Here is a 26,903-nt window from a genome sequence, read left to right on the forward strand (position 1 = left end):
TCTTAAAATAAACACAACTATCAAAGCTACTTCTTTTAAGATCATGAGTAGTCATAAATGAATCAAACCTCTTGTACCACTGCCTTGGTGACTGTTTCAGGCCATAAAAGGGACTTTTTCAACAAGCGATGGGAAATGTATTAAATGGTAAAAAGAAATGTTCAAATATGTTTATGGAGCCCAAATGAACAAACGATACAATTGGCATACGAATAGGGTTATTATGCGTTGTATGGGTTGTAAAAAAGATGTGAAGAAGATGAAGGAAGTTCTTTGATGTTACTAGAGTTCAACATTTGTTGCAGATTTCCAATTATAAATCTTATGAGCAAACTGGTGTATTATTGGATGGAATAACTCTTATGAGCAAACTGGTGTGTTATCAGATGAAATAGCTCTTATGAGCAAACTGGCGTGTTATCGGTTGGTTACCAACGTATCCATTCTATTCATAAAAAAAAACTTTTGTTGGGTTGACTAGTTAAAGTAAGGGTGTCATTGATTTTATGGTGATATATATATCTTGAAAAAGAGAGGAATGCTTGATAGAATGACTTGTGTTTTAATGGTACAAAATGCCTTGAAAAATGTTACATGATTCAATGTGATGCACTTACCTTGTACATGTGAAATGTGTTGTCAAGGAAAAATGTGTTTTAGTTAAGTTAGTTATATTATTGTTTTGTGAGGTGAGTTTTATGTTTAGGAACCTATGAACTTACTAAGTACATTTAATGTTTACTTTGTTTAATTTCCATGTTCTTATAGTTATATTTTGTAGAACTCGGCAGGCGAATTAATACACAACTCACACTATCCAGTTCCTATTTTGGTAGATTTTACTTTTAAGCTTACACTCAGTCAAGTGGCATGTATATAAGTTTATATTGTATACAAGTCTACTTTGAGAATGTGAATAGTTGATGATATAAATTATGGGTATTTATATATATGTTGATGATGCTTATTCATGTGTATGGCAATAATAAGTAATTGCTTGAATGGAACTGAATGTATGCCTTGAATGTGTGAAGTTATTTTTGGTTTCATGGAAAACTTCATAAATACAAGTTTATAAATGGATATTACAAGTACGTTCAAAGCCGCAGATAGTAATTGTGTGAGCATTCATGGCGGATAATCCAAGCGTGATTTAATATGCGGACTATGTGAAATCAAGATGGTATGACATATAGTCCAAAGGCGAACCAACATGACAAACACATCTGGAAGCGAGTGGTCATGGCTTGCGGAGTATATGCGAGAAAAATTGGCGAACTAACTTGTATATCATCTTTGGCAGATAGTCATTTGGCGAAACCTATTTTGGTGGATAATCTTGGCACTTATGTTTTAGATTTTTTTCCAATGGAATCTTAAACATGCTTTAATATATTGATGATTGCTTTTAAATGTGTTTAGAAATGTTTTAACGATTTTAAAACGAAATTTCTTGCTAATCTTTGCATGTGAATGTTCCTTATTTTACTGTAACATCCCTAAACTTGGGTTCGCTGACCGGATCGGGTGAGTAGTGTTACATCTCTTATGGGAGTGCAACGTATCTTACCATATCACCCAACTTGTTTTATGAATGTTCCACATCAGTCTAAGCTAACATTTAATAACCAAGTTGATAGCTAATTTATGAAAGTAGATGATAAATATGATACTAATAATTTAATGACTAAAATAAAATATTTTTAAGTTTGGAGACTAATTTAAAATTTGGACTATAATTGTGGACATGTGATGGAATTAACCCATATTACTTTTAACGGTTTGATAAGACAGCACCCCCAAGCTTTTGGGACTCCTGGTCTTTAAACTCTCTCTCTCTCTCTCTCTCTCTCTTTCTCATGTCTCCCAATTGTTTCAATGCTTGATAAGTATTTGAGAAAGAGAGGGAGTGATGGGTAGGTCTCCATGTTGTTCAAAAGTTGGGTTGCATAGAGGTCAATGGACTTCAAGAGAAGACACATTGCTTGTCAACTACATTCAAGCTCATGATGAAGGTCACTGGAGATCACTTCCCATGAAAGCTGGTAGCTAAATTCCTCAATTTTCACAAATCCGCAAGGCACTAGTACTTCGTCTGAAACTAAAATGCTTTCTTTTTTCTTGCCAAATCTGTGGAACTTGCAGGACTACTTAGGTGTGGAAAGAGTTGCAGGCTGAGATGGATGAACTATCTAAGACCAGATATTAAAAGAGGGAATATATCCCCAGATGAGGACGATCTCATCATCAGATTACATTCTCTTCTCGGCAATCGCTGGTCTCTCATTGCCGGAAGGCTCCCGGGTCGAACCGATAACGAGATTAAAAACTACTGGAACACCCATCTGAGCAAAAGACTCCTAAGCCAAGGAATCGACCCCAATACCCACCAGACACTACCAAAGCCAGTAGTTCAACAAGTGAAGAAGAAAAACAACAACAGAGGCAGCAATAACAAGCAGAATCCGAAGAAGGCAAATGCAACACATGAGCCTGCAGTGATACCCAAACTCCATCTCCCAAAACCCAGTAGGATAACTACAGTTTTTTTTTACCCAGAAACGACAGCTTCGACCAATGTACTAGGTTTAGCACAGCGTCTTCGAGCCAACGAGGGGAAGGGGCTTTAGATACCGAAGCTATACAATGCCCTTGGTCAGAATATGTCAATGATGGTGAAAACGGGACTGGGCTGCTTTCACATTTGGAGTGCCACTCTGGTTTACCAGCAAGTGAAGACGAGAATTCTCTAGAGAAGCTTTACGAAGAGTATCTGCAGCTTTTGAGGACAGACGAAGATCAACTGCAGTTGGATGATTTCCCTGAATCATTTCTCATCTGATAGAAATTAATCATGCCTGCCGGTCAAATGAGATTTTCTCCCAATAAAGTTGGATGAAATGAAGCTTAGCTTTCACGGGCTTACCTTCTAGCTCTCCAGTAGTGGCCTTTCGAATAAATTTATATATAAACGGTGAATTGTGTAATTTGTGTATGATATGGACGCCTTTGCTCGGTAAGGTTAAAATTTCAGATCAGAAAATACATTCCTGTTTCATTGATTGTAGTGTCTTTGATCCTCTTGCAAATTTATTCGGATTATTCGGTTAGTTAAAGTTAAATTAATTATTAAATATTTGAAATTTTTATAAATTTAAAAAAATTATTATTATGTATAGATTTATATACTAAACGTAAACGCAGATATTAATAATTAACTTAGGACTTTTAGTTTAATGCCTGGTAAGGGTATATATTTAAACGCCAATTATTTTTAAATTATGGAAATAAGTTAATTTTTTGAAAATTTACTGGAATGAGCCGATTTTAGTAAAACGTTTCTAACTAGAAGCGCATTTTTCCACATCAACACTAAAAGTAACAGCACTAGTTTTTTTTTTTTGGTGCCACTTATTAACATGGAAATAAAACTTACAAAACAAACATTTATATAGACCTAAAGTTTCATTTATCTTGTTTTCTTAAACAATGTGAGATATGAGATATGTGTATATATAGACTCTTGAATATGTTTGCAGCTTATTCCTAGACATTTTTGGAATTGCTTCCCCTTTTAACTAACAACATAAAATTAAATGCTACACTATATTTTATATTTTTTTTACTTACCGAGTTTAAAAATTTTATTTATAATGTAACAAATGTTTTCCTTTTATGTTTTAGTTTTTTTTTGTAGAAAATTTTTACATGTTGATAGTTGTATTTATATTTGACATAATTTGTTATTATGGTTTATTTTGAATAAAATTTTGTTTAAAGTGATGTGTTGAAATTCATTACAATTTTATTCATGATGTCAATTCATAATATTATTTTTTATTTGTTCAGAGTATTATAAATTTTTATATATTCTACGCATTAGTATTAGTAATTCATTTATATAGATATTAACATATGTGTTAATATTATATTCACATCATTTTGTTGTTTAATAATTTGATAATAGAGATTTAGTTTTAACTTTAAATTTATTTTCTTAAAACTAATACACATGGCTTATACGTTATATAAATATAACTAATACGGTATTATGCACAAAACTTTAATCTAATATTTTTGAATCGTAGAGTCATATTTTAGTATTAAACAAAGCATAAATGATTTGCTTGCTATTGTTAATTTATTTAGCTTATAATTTCGGCTACCCGTGTTTGGAATTGCAGGAAATGAAAATAAAAAAAATTATAAAATATAGTGTAGCCTTTAATCTTATGTTGTTAGTTAAAAGAAAAAGCAATCTCATATTATCTAGGAACAAGCTACAAACTATTCATAAGTCTATATATAGACATATCTCATTCCCACATTGCTTAAAAAAAATAAGGGAAATGAGAGTTTAAGTCTATATAAATGCATGTTTTGTAAGTTTTATTTTCACATTAATAGGTAACACCAAACAAAAATTGGTGCTTTAACTTTTAGTGCTGATGTGGCAGAAAGTGCGACTAAAAGCACTTTTATTAGCGATATGCAGAAAGTGCTTTCAACTCATTCCCGTAAATTTTCAAAAATTCGATCTTTTTTTGTAATTTAAAAAAGACATTCATTGATATTTTAGTCTATTTATACACTTCAATTATTTAAAATCACGAGTTAAAAAAATTAATTATCTCAATTTATTTTCAATGTATAAATTTAGACATTAACGATGTATCAGTATAAACGTTTCAAATCAGATAAATATATACTGTAAATGAGAATATAGAATTTGCGCGGTAATGAGAAGAGCGAACGGGAGTAGAAATTAACTTTTTAGATGTAAAGAAAAGTACTTTCGATACGGTGCATTCGGTGGATTGATGTTGTATTCCCTCCTCTCCCCTTTTGTGGTTTGCGTCTCCTTGTTTACGGCATAACAACTTTAGGCTACGCTTATAGAACTACTCTTGACATCTTCAAAGGGTTCGACGTCCTCGTGAGGGTGGCAATTGGATCATTTTTCCCGACACGGGTGATTCGTTTTCCTCAAGCCGACTCATTTTCTCTCAAGTCATCATAGGTTACAACAGAAGGACCCTAACCATCGCCAATGAAATTAACGCACAAACTCCGGGTTTCAATTGGTGGTTGCGTAATTAGTCCTTAATTTTTTTATCTATATTATATTTAAAGTGTTTATGTTGTAACCCTTCAATCAGGTCTCAACTTAATTAAGTTAATTATCGAAAATTCTTCATTTTATAAAATAATAAAAATTATTGTTGAATATTTTGTCATTTCAAGTCATGTGAAATTTATAAAATTGCGTTTAATGAAATTTGAACTCAAAACACCGTCATTTTCAATATATTTACTATTTCAACTAAAACTTCATTTTATCCCTAAATTGTAACAGCCTGTTTTCAGTGAAATCGGAACAGTGGCTTCGAGACCACAAATTCGACAAGTAAATATTTATTTTATTATTATTTTACTGTCTGTAGAATGTTAGTAAGGTCGTATAAAATTTTGTTAAGAAATTTTGACGTTTGCATGCTTAATTAGGAGAAAAATGATTAAATCGTAAAAAGTGCAAAAGTAGAGTTCTTTTAGTTAAATGTATCTATTAGCTATGAAATTTAATTATAAAGGGATTTATATGGTAAATAGACCATTATTATATAGTGGACAAAGATGGACACTAAGTAAATTTTTAAGGTTATGATAAAGGTTAAATTTGTAAATTAATAATTTAACATAAAACAAATTAAAGAAAACTAAGGCATCAATTTGGTGTTCCTTCTCCACCGAAATTTGAAAGAAAAGAATAACCAAAGTTAGGGTTCCTCATTCAGCCAAGTTGATTTACTTGCATGTAAGTGATTTTGATTCCGTTTTTAATGAATTTTATTTAATCTAGCAAGCCCAGGGACTAATTTGAAAAAATATTAAAGAATTAGAGTTTTTCATGAACATCTTTGTATGATTCTTGAAGTTTAATGAAAGATTATGAGTCTTTGTTGTTAAATAAACAAGTTTTGTAAAGTGATTTTTTATGAAATTATCATTTAGGGACTTATTTGTAATAGTAGTAAAATATCATGGTAAAATTGTGAAATGATGGTTTGTATGGGTGGATATGAGTCCCTAGGTAAATCGGCTAGCATGAAATGTGGATGAAATTGCGTAAATTTCTATTTACGAGCTTAAGGACTAAATTGTAAAGAAGTTGAAATATTAGGTGAAAAAGTGTAAATTTGCAAAAGTATGAATTTTGAGCTAAATTGAATAGTATGAATATTAAATGGGTTGAATTTTCTTATTTAGATCAAGATAAACCTCGTATGGATCTAAATGGAGGAAAAGCTAAAGCCTCGGATTAGTTGACTTTGTTTCGACATCTTCGTTATCCAGCTAAGTTCGTATGTTTAAATAACATTTTAATGTTATTTTGATATATATGTTATTATGCTACTTATCATGTAATGAAACGATGGAAATCCAACGACGTTTTGACGATTATCGAGTTCCGTTTGAACCTTAGGAATATATAAGATACAAATGACATGTCATTAGGGTTACCATGTTTCGGGTGCTAGTCTTAAATGTCCTACTGATGGCTAAGGTCTTGCATTTTTTGAGGAAGCTTGTCAGCTTGTGTGAGTGGCATCATATAGCTTACATTCCGACCGTCAGCTTGTGTGAGCAAACCCATTTTATGGCTCGAGTGAGCAACGATGTAAAGGAAAAGGAAAATAAATTGTTTCGACCATATGTTTAGCACACTTTGTATAAGCTTTCCCGCGTATCCAATATTATTCTATATGGTTCAACGGGCAAGTAAAGGGAAGGAACGATAAATGTTCCAATCAACTATATTATGAACCTATGGAAATGTATGAAATGGAAACGTACAATGTATGCATATTTATGCTTATGGAAAGTATGGATTCAATGGTACTATGTTCATGTAAATTTATCTCACCATGTGATAGTTTAATTGAGTTATGTGTTAAAGCACTAACATGTGTTGTTGTTGATGCTTAAGCTTACGCCAAGAATATTATTGGATTATATCATGTTTAATTTTAATGTAATACAATGAAATGGTATGTTTTGTTCATGTTTTACGAACTTACTAAGCATTATATGCTTACATAGTTTTCTTTTCTATGTTTTATAGTTTATCGGAAGCTCGATCGGTTTGGAAGCTCATTAGAGACCTATCACAATATCCAATAAATATATCTATATTTTTTGATATTTTGGCCAATGTTATAATGGCATGTATAGGTGGACTTATGTTTAATGGCTAGTTGATATTTATGGCATGTAAATGTTGCTTTTAATTTGTGGTACTTTGGTACTTTTGATACCTTGTGGTTTCGTGTTAACATGGTCAAGTTGATGCATGATTTTATGACCAAGGTGGTAAGTGATGGTATGTTTGCAATGTGGTCAATTATGGTATGTTTTGATATGGAATTGAACTAGATGTGTATAGATGAGTTATGGCCAATTATGTACAAGTTTAGGTATATTTGCTTGATTGTGATTGAGGTTTCTATATGGCATATTGGTTGGATGGATTAATGGCCTATTGATTTGGTTTTATTATGCATGTTTTGGTATGTTTTGGTGCCTTGATTATATGTGTATATTGCTTGTAAGTACACGTTTGAAATGGGTGAAGGAAATGGCTTGATTTTGACAAATTTCTTGTCCACACGGCCTAAGACACGAGCGTGCATCTCAGCCGTGTGTGACACATGGTCATGCGACATGGTCGTGTGTCCCTTGTAGGTTTCAAAAGTTGCAAGTCAGGTAGTTACACAATCTAGCACACGGGCGTGTAAAGCCATTTTGAGTGTTACACGGCCTGACACACGGGCGTGTGGCTTGGTCGTGTGACGCAACTCAGAGAGTTACACGGACACAGATATGGGCTGGGACAAGGCCGTGTGTCCCTATTTCGATTGTTAAACGGCCTAAGACATGGGCATATGTCTCAGTCGTGTGAGTCACAGGGCTATCTGACTCTTGTAGTTCCATTTTCTAACTTTTTCCTCAATGTTTCAAATATTTCTGATTTAGTCCCGAAACATTTCTAATGTATTTCTAAGGCCTCGAGGGCTTGATTAAAGGACGATATGCATGTATATGAAAGGATTATGCTATGTTTGTATTAGGGTTTGGAAATGTATGTTTTTATGTTACGTTTTTATAGTAATACTCTATAACCTTGTTCTGGCGACTGATACGAGTTAGGGGTGTTACATAAATTTTTTTTATATAAATTTATTAGGGAATAAATTGTATTAGAATCGTCCTAAAAAGTATAGTTTTTAGGCAGCAACAAAATAAGGGAATAACTTACATTAGAATGATCCTAAAAATTAAGGTTTTTAGGCACTAATAAAATTTTGCCACATCATCAAATTTTAAATACATAAAATTATTATTATACACTCCTCCATAGAAAAATTATTTTATGAACCCTTCCCACCACATTATTCATAGTCCATTTCGAATTATTTAATAACATTTCAACAATTTTTTCCATGTGATTAACACAAAATTTTGGTAATTTTTTACCCTGGACACCAAACCCAAAACAATAAACCCTAAATCTAGAATCTCGAACCATGAACCTTAAAACTTAAAAACAAAAATCCTAAACTTGAACACTGAACCAGTAACCCCGAACCCTTGAACCTTAAACCTGAACCCAAACTTGTAACTTGTAACCCTAAACCCTACACTTTTAAACCCAAACCTCAAACACTAAACCCATAACCTTAAACCTTTAAACCCCAAACCTAAATCTTAAACCCCAAACCCAAACCCAAACCCTAAACCTCGAGGTTCGAGGTTCAAGGTTTAAGGTTTAGGATTTGAGCTCAAGGTTCGGGGTTCACGGAAAAATAATTAGAAAAATTATGTGTCAATGACATGGAAAAATTGAACAAAAAATACTATTTTTTTAAAAAATTGGTTGAAAAAATATAAAAAAATATTAACTTATGGAAAGAACAAATGGTTAAAATTTGTAAAAGAAGAAAAGATGTTTGTTTATAATTTAAAAAATAAATTATTTTAAGTAATTTAATTAAAGTTAAATTATGTTAGAGAAGCTATTTGATATAGATGAGTGTATAATAATACTTTGTTATCGACTAATTTACTAGTAAATGCTAAAAAAATAAAATATTATTGAATGAAAAATGTTAGGAATGGGCCAATTTTTGAAAAATACTTCTAATACAAAGTATTCAATTTTTTTTTCTAAATTATCAATGTTAAGTTCTATAATCCATCATGGTAAGAACCACATTTCCGTCAATCAATTGCAAATGGTAAAAATATTTTTATTATATTTTAATCTTGTCTAATTTTTATATTAATTTTATATTTAAATTTAATATTTTTTAAATTTCTTTCCTTCACTAGGCGAAAGATCAAATTTTGCAAACAAACATTCATAATCTACCCGCTCCTCCATCACCCCTGATCGAGCCCTACATGATAAAAACCAGTTTTTCACATGTTTTTTTTAATTTTGAATTAAATTACTATTTAACATCTCAAAAAATTAGTACAAAATAATTAATTAAAAATCTCAAAAAAAACCCCCCTAAACCTTACTTTAAACAAATAAAAACCTAACCTTAAACCCTAATTTAAATAAACAAAACCCTAATCCTAAAAAATGACATTGGAAAAATCAAGGAAAAAAAGCTTCTTGCTAGAAGTGCTTTTGTTGAAAAATGGCAGAAAGAGCTTCCAGCTGAAAGCACTTTTCTGCATATCTCCTAAAAAAGTTTCTAGTTAAAAGGGTTTTTCAAAAATTGCCCCATTCCCGTCATTTTTCATTCAATCAGCCTAATTCAATAAAAAAAATTATTTTTTGGCATTTAATGGTAAATCTATCTTTATTATCTTTAAAATTTAATGACATGACACTGTTTTATTAGTGCCTAAAAGTAGCACTTTTTAAGATGATGTTAATATAATTTATTCCCTAAGTTTTAAAAATTACAAAATTTATGGGAATAAATTATGTTAGGATCATATTAAATAACATGTTTTGATGCATTTATGCATTTATAATTAGATTTTAAACTCGAACATAACTATATGTTAAAGTAAAATTTGAAATCAAATAAATTTTTATGAACCACAAAAGCATTATAATTGGGTGAAAGCTAAATTGGTAAATAAAAAACAAATGATGAAACATAGGGGTCGATTTTTTTCTTTATTCCAAAAGTATTTGATTATTTTAATGGAAGTGTAAAAAAGAATCAAAAGGATTTATTTTACAAACTGTAATTTTTACATTAGAAATTATGGCACGTGGGTGGGATCCTCTATATGCAAATAATGGCATCCGACATTAAGAAAAACAAATGTGTGGTACAGAGTTAATAAGAATATTTGAAACTTCAACATCCCAGCCGTGGCAATCACTGCGCAAATACTGCACTACATAAATGAGAAACGTGGTTTTGTACAAGGAATCTTTTCTTTTTCGTCATCGAAACTTATGGACCAGGATAAAAACAGAAGTGTTTATTTTAAAAAAGAATTGATGGATGAATTGGCGGTTCTTTCATTTGGAGGTAAATATTAAAAGTCTTACATTCTTCATTCTTGTCTCTCCTACGTTATGAATTGTTTCAAACTGCCTTCTACTTTATGTGATGAAATAACAAGCTTAATACGTAGATATTGGTGGACAAATAAAAAAGAAGGTAAAGGATACATTGGATGAAATGGGACAATCTTTGTCTGCCAAAGTCACAAGGAGGCCTTGAATTTCATGATTTTTCTCTTTTCAAATCAGCCATGCTCAACAAACAAGGATGGAATATGGTACAAGATAACCAATCATTGTGCTCTAAGTTTCTTAAAGCAAAACACTTTGCTAATGCGGATCTCATGAATGCAAAGCTTGGAAGAAATCTTTTCTTTCATTTTGAAAAGTATTTGGGATTCAAATTAGAATAGTATTCAAATTAAAGGTAATTGAAAAAGCAATCAGTTTGCTCCTTATTTAAATTGATGTTTGTTTAGACACAAGTTTAAAAAAGACAATGAATAAAAACAATAAGTAATGAGAGTAAAGAGAGATAAGCACACAAAGTTTGTTAATGTAGTTCGAAAATAATCCTACTCTATAGAGTCTTATTCAGTGAATATGGTTTATTCAATAATTGATCCAGTAACCTATTGGCTAAAACACATTGTACCTTTACACAAGAAGTTATTACAACCCAAATAGATGACCTTAACTTGTTACTATTCACCCAAATACCTCACTTACAATAGATTCAAATATCTCCAATAAATCCTAACTAACAAGTGCAAAATACAAGAGTAAGCTAATTAGTAAAGATACAAGCAAATTTAGCACAAACACTTTCGAAAAGATGCATCCCAACGTGTGAATAAGATGCTTATTTATAGGCATAATATGACAGTTTCCCCTTAGAAGATTTTGTCTATATAAATTTATCCTTTTAATTGCACAATAATCCAGGATAAAGAACTCCAATATTTATCCCAAGGTAAAGCCTCATGAACCAAGTAAATTCATCAACTTAATCAATAAGATAAAGACTTAAAGGATAAGGACAAACCTTATGGGATAAGGCATGTCGATCTTCATGCTCTATAATACCCAAATTTGACCATTATTATTTTGGACGTGTTAAAACATGTTCTAGGAATAATTTTCTTATAGAAAAACCAATTACGGAGGTCAAATTCAAAAACACTAACATCTAACTTGACTTTAGTTGTCCTAAAGTTATTGTCCTGATTAATGTCCAAAGGTCTGTCTAGACATCTGTTTAAACATGAGAGTGAACAAGAGTAGTTTAGCAGGTGTTTAAACATGAGTTGAAACATTAGCAATTGGACAGCTAAAGTCCCAAGAATATACCCCCTTTGGATTTTTGAACAAAAATAAGTAAATGTGTGAAAAATAGAAAGTTGATAATGACAATGTATCAAAAAGAAAAGAGAAAGAAAAATAAAGAACACACAGATTTTTACGTGGAAACCCTTTCAAGAAAAAAACTACTGGCAGAGGAAAAGATAATTCACTATGTCAAATTCGAATGATTTCAATAGGACTAGACTATGTCTATTTATAGGCTTATAAAACCATATTCTAATAGGAGTGTAGTAAGATTGAAACACCTTATTCTAATCAATATCAAATAGATGGAGTTTAATAAGGTTTAAAAACCTTATTCTAAAATAAGATAAAAGAAGTGTAGTTCTATATGGATTTTACTTTTATTTTATTTTATCACTGTATTTTATTTTAATAAGGATTCAGATCACTCAATTCTAACAATCTCCACCTTGACACGAATTCTCAATGAACAAGTTCTTCATCATGAACTCTCAACGAACAAGTTCTCCACCTCTTCCATAAAACCCCTTAAGGGTTTAACTTCAACAATGAACACCAACCAAGTCTAATCAATGCTCAAACTTAGCTATGGGAAGTGACTTAGTCATCACATCTGCAGGATTTTCATGAGTACTAATTTTGCTCACAACAATATCACCACGAGCAATAATATCACAAACAAAATGATATTGAACATCAATGTGCTTTGTTCTCTCATGAAACATTTGATCTTTTGTAAGAAAGATGACACTTTGACTGTCACAAAATACTGTACTGATTTGAAGGTCTTCATTGAGTTCACTAAAGAGTCCCTTCAACCAAATGGCTTCTTTACAAGCCTTAGTAATCGCCATGTACTCAGCTTCAGTGGTAGACAAAGCGAATATAGTTTGCAAAGTGGCTTTCCAACTGATTGCACAACCTCTGATTGTAAATACATAACATGTGAGAGATCTTCTTCTATCAAGGTCTTTAGCAAAATCAACATCAACATACCCAATGGCTCCATCTCTAGTTTTTCCAAACTATAAGCAAACATCAGTAGTACCTCGTAAGTATCTTAAAACTTGTCGAAACCATTTTTTGATAAAAGGGGATCGACTTTTAAAACAAAAAATGGAGTTGCCACCGATCTTTTATTGAGCTGTGATCGGATCACCTTGAAAATGATTTTAGGTCTACGAATTTTGAGAAAATAGGTTCGGGAGTCGGTTACGCACGAGGAAGGGTTAGCACCCTCGTAACGCCCAAAATTGGTACCGAATTGATTATTAATGTCTTATAGTCGAATGTCGTAAATTTGAAAAGATTAAAAACAATCCTCCTTTATTAATAACATATCTTAAAATAGTACTTGGATAAATTTAAACGAATGTAAAAAAGCCTTCTCATCCCGAGACGACAAAATGTCGTATCTCGTAAGTTAGGATGCAACATTTGAATTCCCGAGCATTAGCTAAAAAATCTTTATTGAAACTTTGTATATTTGAAAACTAAGATATTTAGCCGTTTTAGTTTGACGAGAAATATCGAAACCTCGTAAGTTAGAGCACGGTTTCTCATCGTTCCAAAGACGACATATTGCAAACTTCATTTTCCTTTTTTTACGAACTTGGATCAAAGCGAAGGTTTAATGCAATATTAACAATGATATAAATTTGATTTATTCGAAATGAAAAGAAATGAAATAATCAAATTAACTATGATGTAATGTTCGGAACTGAAAAGCAAATGTATGAACATGGAATAATATACCTGGGCAGAATACTAAACAATATGCGCATACAAACCCCAAAATCACATAATAATTACCGAACTCGAAATAATATATAAAAAAAACTTAATTCCAAAGAAAGTCTAGATAAATAAAACAACATGAAGTAAGTAATAGGCTAAAAAATCTATTATACAAATCAATTTAAGATAAAATGAATACATGAAATGAATTGAAATAAATCATTTAATAAATTATTTAAAACAACTAATAAAACACAATATACAAAAATATTTAAGCAAATGAAGTATGAAGAAAAATTAGAATATACATTATATAGAAAAATAATAAAAAATAATTTAGAAAATAAGTAACAAGTATAATCCAAAATAAATAGTATGCATATGGATGAAGTTTAAAACAATACATGAATGAAAACAAATAATATATATGAATGTACAATTTAATACAAATAATATCTACAATTTGAAATGAATTGGATAATTTACAATAAATAATATATAATAAATTTGAAATAATAATACATATAAATTTAAAAATTTTGATGATAATTCTGGAATAATCATACATGATAAATCCAAAATAATAGTATATAATAAATTTAAAAATATTAATGATAAATTTGAAATAGATATACATGATAAATTTAAAATAATGTTAACAATGAATTTAAATAATAATATTGATAAATTACAAATAATAAAACATGATAAATCTAAAATAATAATATACAATACACTTAGATAATATTAATGATTAATTTAATAATAAGTATAAACATTCAAATAATATCAGATTTAAAATTTTAAAAAAACATAATAATCAATACTTAAATAAATAAAACACAAGCAAATTAAATCAAACTAGTGAGGATTAAATTGATTTTAAAACAGAATTAAAAGGAAAAAATGAGAATAAAACAAAAATGAGCGCCAAAATATGGAAAAAAATAGATAGTATAAAAAATAAATTGCAATTGATAATATATGGAAAAAATTTTATAGCAAATAATCAAACAATTTAAAATGGATGATTTATAACACGAGTTTTTAAAAAATAAACAACATGTGTGACATAATATTAAAAACAAATAAAGTATATAATTAATGGAAAAAAATAAAAGAATGATAAGAATGGTTAAATGAATGAACGATATGTAAATAAGAAAGTTGATGGATAAATAAACGAATAAAAGTAAAAGAATAATTAATGATTAAACATTTAAATGGATAAATAAAAAAGGTTAAAAAAATGCTTAAGTCAGCCTTACTTCCACAATATGAAGATTCAACGAAATTCCTCCACCAAAATCCAACTCAAATGAAAGCAACTTAAAAAGAAATGAAGATGAATGAAAAACAAAATAAGAACAAGCCACAGAAAATAAGAACGCAAGAGAAGGAGAAATTTGAGTGAGTGCTCTTAAGAATTATTATTGCTCCAAACTCCAGTGTTTTACAATAAAGGGAGAGGCACTATTTATAGTTGAGCCTCCCCAAATCCAACGGTATAGATCAATTACATCAACGGCTAAGATTTAAAGGGTATCTACAAATTAAATCTCTAAGATTACAAAATCTTATCTTCTAAGATTGCATATCTTATCTAAGATTGCATATCATATCTAAGATTGCATATCCTTTTTCAAGTAATGAGTCATTCTGATTGGGCCAAATGATACAATTTTGGACTAGACTTGGACTTTGTTTTATTAATTTGAGTTTATTATTTTTTTGTGAGCCCGGGCTAAATTGGCCTATTACAACTGCCCCTCTTTGCTCATTTTCGTTACACGAAAATGAAGCAAAGACTAAAGAATGCCAATTTTGCTCGGTCGTGTTGGACATTGGTGCGCTTCTTCTTCAAGTAGCCTCTTCCTAACCCACTGTAGCTTCGGGGAGATAAGGCTTACTTCCTTCAACCTACTCCACTGCAACTTCAGGAAGATAAGATTGATATCTTCAACCGGCTCCACTGTAACTTCAGGAAGATAAGGTTGGTTATCTTCAGTCTTGATCTGCTCCGCTGCAACGCCATGGAAATAAGATTCGCTACCTTGAGCTTTAATCTGTTCTACTGTAACGCCAAGGAGATAAGATTCGCTGCCTTCGATCTGCTCCACTACTACTTAGGGATACAGGATCTACAATCTTCGACCTACTCCACTGCTGCTAAGGGAGAGGGGATTAGTGGCTTAAATCTGCTTCCCTACTACCTTAGGAAGATAGGATTTGCTGCCTTCGATCTACTCCACTACTGCTTAGGGAGACAAGATCTACAATCTTCAACCTACTCCACCGCTGCTCAGGGAGATAGGACTGGTGGCGTAAATCTGCTTCCCTACTACCTTGGGAAGATAAGATTTACAATCTTCGATCTGCTTCGCTGCCAATACAGGAAGACAAGATTTACTATCTTCGCTGCCAGTATAGAAACACAAGATTTGCTATCTTCGATCTACTTCGCTGCCAATACAGGAAAACAAGATCGGCTATCTTCGATCTACTTTGCTGTCAATACAGGAAGACAAGATTTGCTATATTCGCTGCCAGTACAGGAAGACAAGATTTGCTATCTTCGCTGCCAGTACAGGACGACAAAATTTGCTATCTTCGATCTACTTCACTGCCAATACAGGAAGACAGGATCTGCTATCTTCGATCTACTTCGCTGCCAGTACAGGAAGACAAGATCTGCTATCTTCAATCTACTTCGCTACTAGTACAGGATGACAAGATCTGCAATCTTCAATCTACTTCGCTGCTAGTATAGGAAGACAAGATCTAATATCTTCAATCTACTTCGCTGCCAGTACAGGAAGACAATAGCTGCTATCTTCAATCTATTTCGCTGCCAACACAGGAAGACAAGATTTGCTATTTTCGATCTATTTCGTTGCCAATACAGGAATACAAGATCTGCTATCTTCAATCTACTTCGCTGCCAGTACAGGAAGACAAGATCTGCTATGTTCGATCTACTTCGCTGCGAATATAGGAAGACAAGATCTACTATCTTCGATCTACTTCGCTGCCAATACAGGAAGACAAGATCTGCTAACTTCCATCTACTTCACTACCAATACAAGAAGACAAGATATGCTATCTTCGATCTACTTAGCTGCCAATACAGGAAGACAAGATCTGCTATCTTCGATTTACTTTGCTGCCAATACAAGAAGATAAGATCTGCTAGCTTCGATCTACTTCGCTGTCAATACAGGAAGACAAGATCTGCTATCTTCGATCTACTTCGCTGCCAATACCGAAAGACAAGATGTGCTATCTTCGATCTACTTTGCTGCCAATACAAGAAGACAAGATCTGCTATCTTCGATCTACTTCACTGCCAGTACAGGAAGACAAGATCTGCTATCTTCGATCTACTTCGCTGCCACTACAGGAAAACAAGATCTGCTATCTTCGATCTACTTTGCTGCCAATATAAAAAGAGAAGATCTACTAACTTCAATCTACTTCACTGCCACTACAGGAAGACAAGATCTGCTATCTTCGATCTACTTCGCTGCCAATACAGGAAGACAAAATCTGCTATCTTCGATCTACTTCGCTGCCAGTACAGGAAGACAAGATCTGCTATTTTCAATCTACTTCGCTACCAATACAGGAAGACAAGATCTGTTATCTTCAATCTACTTCCCTGCCAATACAGGAAGACAAGTTATGCTATCTTCGATCTACTTCGTTGCCAATACAGGAAAACAAGATCTGCTATCCTCGATCTACTTTGCTGCCAATACAGGAAGACAAGATCTACTATCTTCAATCTACTTTGCTGCCAATACAGGAAGACAAGATCTGCTATCTTCGATCTACTTTGCTGCCAGTAGAGGAAGAGAAGATCAGCTAAGTTCAATCTACGTCGCTACCACTACAGTAATACAAGATATGCTATCTTCGATCTACTTCGCTGTCAATACAGGAAGACAAGATCTGCTAACTTCGATCTACTTCGCTGCCAATACAGGAAGAAAAAATCTGCTATCTTTGATCTACTTCGCTGCCAGTACAGGAAGACAAGATCTGCTATCTTCAATCTACTTCGCTGCCAATACAAGAAGACAAGATCTGCTATCTTCAATCTACTTCACTATCAATACAGGAAGACAAAATCTGCTATCTTCGATCTACTTCGCTGCCGATACAGGAAGACAAGATCTGCTATCTTTGATCTACTTAGCTGCCAATACAGGAAGATAAGATCAGCTATCTTCGATTTACTTCGCTGCCAATACAAAAAGATAAGATCTGCTAGCTTCGATCTACTTTGCTGCCAATACAGGAAGACAAGATCTGCTATCGTCGATCTACTTCACTTCCAATATAGGAAGACAAGATCTGATATCTTCGATCTACTTCGCTGCCAGTACAAGAAGACAAAATTTGCTATCTTCGATCTACTTCACTGCCAATATAGGAAGACAATATATGCTAACTTCAATCTACTTTGCTGCCAATATAGGAAGACAAGATCTACTCTCTGCGATCTACTTCGCTGCCAATATAGGAAGACAAGATTTGCTAACTTAAATCTACTGTGCTGCCAATACAAGAAGACAAAATATGCTATCTTCAACCTACTCCATTGCTACTCAGGGAGATAAGGCTTTGTGGTTTTACCGATCTGTTCTCTAGGGAACATGACTTGTATAATTCATTTTATGAACCTAATTATGCGTAGTGATTAGGATGTCATGATCAAAATGAATCAAATGCTCTTAACTAGACGCGTATGAATGATGTTTGTAAAATGTCATTTTTCGAGAATGATCTTTCTTTATCGCTTAGGTTGTTGTTGCTCAAAGTTTTATTAAGGCTTTATCACTGACGTGCTACGACGCCTTCTTGCTCAGTTAGCATTTCCAAAGTAATACTTAGTCACATTGCTCCACTGTAACCTTCAAAGTTTAATCTACTGGAATGCAAAATTTGTACCATCTTTTTCTTGTTGTAACCCAAAAGTAAAAAAAAAAAGATCTGGCTTTTTCTCAATCCTCTACTATCACAATTCAAGGATACAGAATGTGAAACTCTTTGGTCTCTTTCACCATTCCCAGGTTGTCATACCAAATGCTTATGCCCAAATGAAAAATTTTCTTCTTCGAGGAAACCTCTTCTTATTGCTTGGTGATCATTGCTTGCTTGTTCATTTAAGTTTTGTCACCAACCTCACATCTTGTCATTTTGTTCAATCAATATTTTTGACAACAAAATTGAAAGAGATAGTCTTAATTTAGACTCATTCTTCTCAGATTTCCAACCTTTAAACTTGGTGCGTTCTAAACAATAGTCCCGGTTCAGGTTCTTGTATTATTTAGAAACTTCTAGAGTAATATGTAAAACTTCTCTTGTGAAAGTTTTATTAGTCCATTAATCATTATTCTAATGCAACATGCTTGTAAAAGATTATAACACTGGATAAGAATAAAATTGATCTGGACCATAGCTCCAAATGAATAAATTATCGAGAAGGATGTATATATAAAAATATAAATAAAAAAATAACTGATTGAGAACAAGTATCTTGAAAAGAATAAAGTATTCCAAGAATAGTAAAGAATAAGGTATTCTAAGGACAACAAGTTCTATATAAATGGTATGAAGATTAGGTGCCCCAGATATCGCAGCTTGAGCTTCTCTGTACAAACTTTCTGAAGACATGTGTTTAGGAGACCTACAGTACTCTGTCGATGCCCTAAACGTCGCATACCCCTTTATTGTTAATTCAGGCATAGCAAGATCACCACATGCCCCAATCAAAATTTTGAGTTACTCTGATCACCTCATATCTTGATCAAAATCTGAGCCGCCTTTTTCAGGGTTTTTAACTCAAATTCTCTTTGGTCTCAAGGTGCCCTTTGCAGGTTTTCACTTTGGCCTCTCATTTTCTCTTTTTTTTAAGGACTCAAAGCGCCCTTTGCGGGTTTTCACTTTGACCCATTCTCCTTTTAGGTAAAGTACCTCTTGACTGCATCTGAGTTTATAGGGTTTGGCAAGTTTTTACCATCCATCTCACTCAAAATTAAAGCTCCTTCGGAAAAGACTTTCTTTACAACATATGGACCTTCCCAATTTGACATCCATTTCCCTCAAAATCCTTTTGTATAGGAAGAATCTTTTTCAATACTAGGTCTCCCTCGTGGAATTCTCTTGGATGAACCTTTTTGTTGTAGGCCCGCACCATTCGCCTTTGATACATTTGACCGTGTTAAATAGCTTTTAGCCTTTTTCCTTCTATTAAGTTCAACTGATCACATTGTGATTGGATCCATTCTGCTTCATCCAACTCTTAGCTCAACTAATACCCGAAGAAAAGGGATTTTTACTTCAATGGGTAAATTTACCTCCATCCCACAAACCAAAGAAAAAGATGCTGCCCCGGTGGAAGTCTTGATAGATGTTCTCCAAGTAAGGAGGGCAAATGGTAATTTTTCATGCCAGCCCTTGTAAGTCTCAGTCATTTTTCGCAATCTTCTTATTATTTATTCTTGGGCAATACAGTGATGAATCGCGATGTCTGAGTTTGCATTAATTACAGACCTCAGCTATCGTGCTAACGCATTTACCAGTACCATCTTCTCCGGAATTCTATAACGGCATATGATGACATTGGCGTATGAAGCAACCTCTACCTGTTCGATGAAGTAAAAAATGAAGCAATGCCTTTTAAAAGCCTTCGATTTTGCTCAAAATTTGAGTCGACCTTTTGAGGTTTTCAACTCAAATCCACGTTTAGTCACAAAGCACCCTTTGCGGGTTTTCACATTGGCCTATTCTTTCCCTTTTCCTTTTCTTTTTATTTTCCTTTTCTTTTCTTTTTTTATCATTTTCTTTTTCATTTTCTTTTTCATTTTTTTGATTTTTTAATTTTTTTTTGAAACTCATAGGATTGGGCAAGTCCTTGTTATCCCTTTCGATCAAAATCAATGCTTTTCCAAATAAAATATTTTATACAAGATCCTTCACATCCACTTTTATTTTGTATGCGAATGATCTTATTTGGTATCAGGATTCTTTCATAGAGCTTTTTGGGCGAGATTTACTTTTGGAGCATTTGACTATGAAGAAAAACTTTGGATCTTCCTCTTCAATTAGGGTAAAATCCAACAAAGAATGTGGAGAGATGGCAACTTGACTTCAATGGGCAAAGCTATGATAAGTTAAAGAGAAAAATGTCGTCCCGACAAAGAATTTTCACTGCATCGTTCATGATGTTAATCTTGAACATACTGTAAATTTCTAATATCGTGCTATTGTTCAGATTACAATATCAGTGTTTAACCCAGGCATATCCTATTATGACCCTGCGAAGACATTCTTGAACTCTTGAAGTAACTTAACAATGTCTTGCTTTGCTTCTTCGGTTATGCACGTTCCCTTAAGGTCACAATCTCCATTTTCTCCTCAGGAGATAAAATTTCCTTCCTGCTCTACCATCCTCAACAAGTCCGGAGATAGGCTATAATCTATGTCATTTTCAAAGTCATGAGATCCCTCTAAACACATGCCTCGCTCAAAAGAAAATTCTGAGTCTATAGCAGCGTCACTCATGTCACTGATATCTGGGAACCTATAGTAAGTATCAAAGAATATACAAAAGTATGTATGAATTTATGAATAATCATTTGTACAATATGATTATGAATGAATAAAAGAATGATGTGGAAGAAAATCCAAGAGAATGAAAGAATAATTATTCGAAAAGAATGAAAGAATATTGGCTCAAAAATAAATGCAAAGATGTATTTTATTAGAACAACGACGTTCAGACATAAGCCTATTTCATAAAGGAATTCTTATTGCCTCTAGGCTAAAAGCAACAAGTGTGTTCTGAACATTACTCTAAGTAAGCCCTAGATGCTATAGAGATTTCTTCTACAATTCGATTATTTAGACGCTCTGAAGTTTATAAGGATGGATATCTAACAAGGTCCCTTTTCAAGTGTGTCTTCATATACGGCAGTGATATGAACGCTCTCCAACTCTTCTTCATATGTTGTATTCATCCCATTATCAATGTGATTGGGTAGCGAATTTTTTGCACTGGTGGCCTCATCGAATTTGACAATGCCTATATTGATGAGTTTTTCAACTATCTTGTTGAATGCGATGCAATTTTCTATCGAGTGCCCCGCAATTCTTGCATGGTATTCATACTGGGTGTTTGCGTCATATCCCTTAGGAAATGGGGGCTGCATTGGTTTCAAGTAGAAAGGGGATACCACATGTGCATCAAATAAGCCTTCATATAGCTCTCTATATAACATCGATATAGGCATAAACTGAAACCTTCCTATATTTGTCCTCATGCAAGGTTCTTGCTTTAGAGGGCCCTGATGGCTAGTGGTTTTTGTCTTTGGCTGCCCCATAGTGATTGGTTTTGAGTAGCCCTTATTGTACCTACTTGCATTATCCACCTTATTCCCCTTCTTCCTTGGGGCTTTTACAGTATCTGGGTACTCTATTCGCGCCTGTTTTGTTTTTGCTGGATTATCAAGGGCAATAGGATTGGTTAGATTGCCCCTTAGGTTAGAACTTGGGCCTGTCAAGTAATTCGTCGGTGTTGATGTACCAGTCTGATATTGTTGGGGCCTGATAGTAAAGAGTGCCCTAGTAGACGTGCATCTGGTTGAACTTGAAAATTTATCGGGGTAAAGCCTAGGGAATAGGCAAGATCCTTATTATCAACCCCAAAGTGGCCCACTGAGTCTTTCCTTTTTTCTAACTCTCTAGCCAATAACTGGGTTAACTGGTTTATCATATTTCTTTGAAACTCTATCATCTGGTCTTTCATATCCTGTTGAAATTTGGTCAATTGCTCTAGCATTTGTATTTGCATCTGCTCTAATCTCTCCAACCTTTGGTCCATTCCTTTAGTCTTTGCTTGGGTACCGAAAGGGTGTTGGCTTTCCAGATTAACTGAAATAACTTTAATCAATTAGACTCTTTTAATGGATTTTAATGCATATGAAGTAATGTAGTGCAAATGCATGAAATGAATGCAAAAAGAGACGTTGATTCTGGTTCAATTCTTTACTAGAACAACTTTACTAGAAAACAAATCTCTTTACATAAAGCAGATAAATATACGGATTCGCCCTCGATCATCTGGATATTAAGATGCATCTTGCGAATTTTCCAGTAGACATCTACTAGCTCCTTTTGCTTGATCCAGGTCACAACTCCTTGCTTACTCATGCTCCTGAGCTTCTTTAAAAAGGTTGGGATGTTTGACAACTCTTGAAGAATCTTTGCTAACTTGAATCTTCAGGCAACGCAGCAAGGTCGTATACTCCTCTTATTACACTTCTCGTATCACGTTTTCTTAGACTATATTCGGACAACCGTATTGACTTCCACTTTATCAAGAAATTCATTTTCCATGACAAGATCTCTATTTAGCAACCAAACATGAATCAACACGTCTTTTCTATGATGAAATGCCATGCAGTCAAAATGTCATGCAGCCAAAACAAAACATAACAAGTTAGTATTAGGTATAAATGTAGAATCCAATAGAATCAAGAAATAATAAAACACCTATTCGGGTATCAACTAGGGTTCAGTGCAGTTCTGCCTAGGGTGAGTTTCTAAGGTTCACTATATGAGGTTTGGCTTCTAGAGCAAAGGTACCCGGACCAACAGATTCCTCGATCCTCACCCATTATAGGCTCATATGGACCGAGTTCAGTTCAGGGAAATACATTTCCCTATGGCTGCACGGAGATGAAAATCTCACGAAGACATAGGTACGGATGTATCCCGAAAGCGGTCCACTATCCTACACGGAGGTGAAAACCTCACGAAGGACTAGTTTCTCGCTCCCACTTAGAGGGGTAAAATTGACCAACCCCTGCAATGCAAACTGCAAATACACATTAACATATTTGGACCAACCAAACAAACATACCATGATCAAAATCATGAAAATAATGCATAAAGGGGGAATCATGATTTTAAAACAAATTTTGATTTCTCGACCGAAACAGAAAAATTAATCAATTTACGGCTCGACTCTCTAACCAGTCCCCAGCAGAGTCACCAAGTTGTCGAAACCATTTTTTTGATAAAAGGGGATCGACTTTTAAAACGAAAAAATAGAGTCGCCACCGATCTTTTATTGAGGTGTGATCGGATCACCTTAAAAATGATTTTAGGTCTACGAATTTTGAGAAAATAGGTTCGGGAGTCGGTTACGCATGAGGAAGAGTTAGCACCCTCGTAACGCCCAAAATTTTATTAATAACATATCTTAAAATAGTACTTGGATAAATTTAAACGAATGTAAAAAAGCCTTCTCATCCCGAGACGACAAAATGTCGTATCCCATAAGTTAGGATGCAACATTTGAATTCCCGAGCGTAAGCTAAAAAATCTTTATTGAAACTTTGTATATTTGAAAACTAAGATATTTAGCCGTTTTAGTTCGACGAGAAAGATCGAAACCCCGTAAATTAGAGCACAATTTCTCATCCTTCCAAAGACGACATATTGCAAACTTCATTTTCCTTTTTTTATGAAATTGGATCAAAGCGAAGGTTTAATGCAATATTAACAATGATATAAATTTGATTTATTCGAAATGAAAAGAAATGAAATAATCAAATTAACTATGATGTAATGTTCGGAACTAAAAAGCAAATGTATGAACATGGAATAATATTATGCGCGTACAAACCCCAAACACACATAATAATTATCGAACTCGAAATAATATATTAAACAAACTTAATTCCAAAGAAATGGTGCATAAATAAAACAACATGAAGTAAGTAATAGGCTAAAAAAAATCTATTATGCAAATCAATTTAAGATAAAATGAATACATGAAATGAATTGTAATAAATCATTTAATAAATTGTTTAAAACAACTAATAAAACACAATATACAAAAATATTTAAGCAAATGAAGTATGAAGAAAAATTAGAATATACATTATATAGAAAAATAATAAAAAATAATTTAGAAAATAAGTAATATGTATAATCCAAAATAAATAGTATGTATATGGATGAAGTTTAAAACAATACATGAATTAAAAAAATAAATATATATGAATGTACAATTTAATACAAATAATATCTACAATTTGAAATGAATTGGATAATTTACAATAAATAATATATAATAAATTTGGAAGAATAATACATATAAAATTTAAAAATTTTGATTATAATTCTAGAATAATCATACGTGATAAATCCAAAATAATAGTTTATAATAAATTTAAAAATATTAATGATAAATTTGAAATAGATATACATGATAAATTTAAAATAATGTTAACAATGAATTTAAAATAATAATATTGATAAATTACAAATAATAAAACATGATAAATCTAAAATAATAATATACAATACACTTAGATAATATTAATGATTAATTTAATAATAAGTATAAACATTCAAATAATATCAGATTTAAAATTTTGAAAAAACATAATAATCAATACATAAATAAATAAAACACAAGCAAATTAAATCAAACTAGTGAGGATTAAATTGAATTTAAAACATTATTAAAAGGAAAAAAATGAGAATAAAACAAAATTGAGGGCCAAAATATGGAAAAAAATAGATAGTATAAAAAATACATTGCAATTGATAATATATGGAAAAATATTTTAAAGCAAATAATCAAACTATTTAAAATGGATGATTTATAACACGAGTTTTAAAAAATTAAACAACATGTGTGACATAATATTAAAAACAAATAAAGTATATAATTAATGGAAAAAAATAAAAGAATGATAAGAATGGTTAAATGAATGAATGATATGTAAATAAGAAAGTTGATGGATAAATAAACGAATAAAAGTAAGAGAATAATTAATGATTAAACAATTAAATGGATAAATAAAAAAGGTTAAAAAAAACGCTTAAGTCAGCCTTAATCCCACAATATGAAGATTCAACGAAATTCCTCCACCAAAATCCAACTCAAATGAAAGCAACTTAAAAAGAAACGAAGATGAACGAAAAACAAAATAAGAACAAGCCACAGAAAATAAGAACGCAAGAGAATGAGAAGTTTGAGTGAATGCTCTTAAGAATTATTATTTCTCCAAACTCCAGTGTTTTACAATGAAGGGAGAGGCCTCTATTTATAGTTGAGCCTCCCCAAATCCAACGGTATAGATCAATTACATCAATGGCTAAGATTTAAAGGGTATCTACAAATTAAATCTCTAAGATTACAAAATCTTATTTTCTAAGATTGCATATCTTATCTAAGATTGCATGTCATATCTAAGATTGCATATCCTTTTTCAAGTAATGGGTCATTCCGATCGGGCCAAATGATATAATTTTGGACTAGACTTGACTTTGTTTTATTATTTTGGGTTTATTATTTTTTTGTGAGCCCGGGCTAAATTGGGCTATTACAAAACCCACTAAACTGCTTTCTAGTTTTCTTTACTGAGATTCACCATATATCTGCTAACTGCACTGACTGGATATAATAAATCTGGACGTGAACAAAACATAGCATACATGAGAGATCCCACTACACTAAAATATGAAACATGGGACATGTACTCAATCTCATCATCTGATTGTGGAGACAAAGCTGATGAAAGCCTGAAATGGGCTGCTAAAGGAGCACTAATAGGTTTAGCACTCTGCATATTAAAGCTGCAAAGAACTTTGTACCCCTTATGACTTAGGTACAATTTACTTGCTTTTCTATCTCTGAGAATCTCCATACCGAGTATCTTCTTTGCTGGTCCCAAATCTTTCATCTCAAATTCTTCACTTAGTTGGGCTTTGATCTTTCTTATATCTCCTTTATCTTTCACTGCTATCAACATGTCATCAACATAAATGAGTAGATACACAAAAGAACCATTATTGTTTTTCTTAAAGTAAACACAATTGTTAAAGCTACTTATTTTGAAATTATGAGAAGTCATAAAGGAATCAAACCTCTTATACCACTATCTTGGTGACTGTTTTAAACCGTAAAGGGAATTTTTCAGCAAGCAATCATAGTCATCTTTTTCTGAGACTGTAAAACCCTCTGGTTGTTACATCTAAATATCCTCCTCAAGTTCCCTATGCAAAAATGTAGTTTTTACATCTACCTACTTAATCTCCAAATCATGCATGACCACAATACCAAGCAAAGCTCGAATCGAACTATGCTTCACAACTGGGGAGAACACATCTGTGAAGTTCTCTCCTTAAATTTGATTGTAACCCTTTGCAGCAAGCCTTACTTTATATCTAGGTTCTTTAACTCCTGGAGTCTCTTCTTTCTTTTTAAACACCCATT

The 26,903-nt window shown here is 32.6% G+C and overlaps 1 pseudogene; it reads left to right on the plus strand.

Moving 5' to 3' along the window:
• The first annotated feature begins 1,821 nt into the window (after positions 1 to 1,821).
• Positions 1,822 to 3,058, plus strand: LOC107900269 (transcription factor MYB8-like; annotated as a pseudogene).
• Positions 3,059 to 26,903: the final 23,845 nt, after the last annotated feature.

This window comes from Gossypium hirsutum, chromosome D08 (assembly GCF_007990345.1).
Source record: "Gossypium hirsutum isolate 1008001.06 chromosome D08, Gossypium_hirsutum_v2.1, whole genome shotgun sequence".
NCBI lineage: Eukaryota > Viridiplantae > Streptophyta > Magnoliopsida > Malvales > Malvaceae > Gossypium > Gossypium hirsutum.